The 2168-nt window shown below is 40.5% G+C and overlaps 1 pseudogene; it reads left to right on the plus strand.

Annotated features, from left to right (window-relative positions):
* Positions 1–1391: 1391 nt before the first annotated feature.
* Positions 1392–1834, plus strand: LOC141421291 (small acidic protein pseudogene; annotated as a pseudogene).
* The last annotated feature ends 334 nt before the right edge of the window (positions 1835–2168 follow it).

The raw sequence follows: 2168 nt of genomic DNA on the forward strand, positions 1-2168 counted from the left end.
AGACCTTTTCGAAGTCATTGATCATTTTTAAAACTAGACTTTTAAAATCATTTCCCAGTATTCCAACCATTTCAGTATCTTTTATTTGCTTATTAAGGAGTTATGGACTTTGGGAGTTTTATTGTCTTGTTTTTTTCTTATTTCTTGTGTTTCTTGGTTATGATGTGAAATATATTGGTATGAATACCTCTTTCAGTTTTATTCCACTGACCATAGTGAGCATGGCTTAATACCCAGAGCCACACTCATAACAGCAGCAACAACAATAACAACAATGACACTGCTCAGGATGATGTATGTACTGCGACCTTGGCCAGTCAAGCATCAGTTGTCAGCTTTAGAGCTGCATTCACTTTAGAAGTTTCCCTTCTTTGTTTATCCAGAGCCCCTCCAACCTCAAAAAGCTTTGCAACCTATGGGCTGGGCAACTTCCTGCCTGCTCCAGACTGCCTCATTTGTGTACCCTGGGGCAGTAAGTATCTAACCCAGGAAGGTACCTCAAGAATGTAAGAGAGTGGATAAAGCAAACAGAATACTGAGACCTATACTGGAAGGAGAAAACAAAGGGAACCTGGCACTTAACCTGCCAATTTAGGCTTTCAAATCACACCCAGCATTTAATCACCTGATGGGCAGGAGGAGTCTAGAAAAATGGAGCAATCCACTGTACCTGGACTCAGAGCTCTAAGTCCTGCCAGGCAGTAAACCAAATAGATCAGGGGATAGTATCTGATGCAGTACTGTCTAGTGGCCATGGGCTGGGAGCTTTTAGCCCCTGTTGTGATCACAACTTATGGCTCTTTCTTCTTGCCACATAGAATGGAGCTACCAACCACTGCACCCTTCAAAGATAAACCTGCCTAATTCTCGAACTTCTCAGTTGGTCCATGTCAGACCCTCTCCACCCCCATGACCACCTTTTCTGTCCCATCCAACCACCTTTGCATGGGCCTATCTCCTTGATTTGCAATTTTGCCTTGTTGTTAGGTCCCCAGATTAGCTCAGTCTCAAATAAAAGGTCTCTTTTCAAACCACCAATAGCTCTCTGACATACGGAGAGGGACAAAATGGATTTCTTTTCCAGCATTTTGCTTGCTATGCAAGAGGAGTCATACCAATCACCAAACTGGACATAAGTTTGCAAGAACTGTGGGCTTAGTCTGTGTCTACACCTTCCACTTGTCACAAGGATTACCTGGCTTTATAGCTTTGATTCCCCCCACCCCTGACCACAGAGAACTGCGTTTTGAGCTGTGAGATGTTTCCTGCTTTTCTCTGTATTGCCTTTATGTCTTTTCTATTGTCCTGTCATCATTTTCATGATTCCCAATACTCTTGCTCTCTTGTTTCTCTGGGATGTAGTAAGTCCTATGAGACAATTGTCTTTGGGCAATGAAGAGAGGAAACAAAAGTTCTTGAGACTTATGGGTGCAGGAAAGAAAGAACATACTGGTCGTCTTGTTATAGGAGATCACAAATTGACATCTCACTTCCAAACAGGGAAAGAAGATTAGAAAAATAATGAACTGGAGTCTCAATATCAGCAAAGTATGGACAGTAAATTATCAGGAAGATATAGACAACATTGTGGACTTGGCTTCAGTGAGGTAGAAGATCATTATGGAGAAGGTGATGTGGCTGGAGATGATGAAGATGATGACCATTCACCTGATCCTGTGCAGATGACTCTGAGTGTGATTTAGAGTCAGAAAAAGAAGAATCTGTTGAAGAACTCCAAGCTACTGATCACCCTGATGAAGTGGAAGATCCAAAAAACAAAAAAGATGCAAAAAGCAATTAGAAAATGAAGTTTGTTAAATCCAGTGGTTCATAGCTCTCAAACACTTAGTCTTTGTATTAAAAGTAAACCTTATTGTTATAATAAGACTTCTCATTCATGAAGTCACATGGAAAAAGCTTTTATTCCACTACTTTATGCCACATTTTCTTTTCTCCTTTTATTTTATCATTTTTACATTTACTTACACTTGCATACATTGTTTGTACCACCTCCCCTCTCCCCCCCACTTCTAGGTAGAACCTGTTCTGCCCTCTTCTTCTCTGATTATGTTGGAAAGAAAACATAAGAGATAATAAGAAAGACATACTGTTTTTGCTAGTTTAAGAATAGCTATACAGAGAGATTCCTAATGTTGCTTTTGTGCACT

Source organism: Castor canadensis, chromosome 3 (genome assembly GCF_047511655.1).
Source record: "Castor canadensis chromosome 3, mCasCan1.hap1v2, whole genome shotgun sequence".
In the NCBI taxonomy this organism is placed as follows: Eukaryota; Metazoa; Chordata; class Mammalia; order Rodentia; family Castoridae; genus Castor; species Castor canadensis.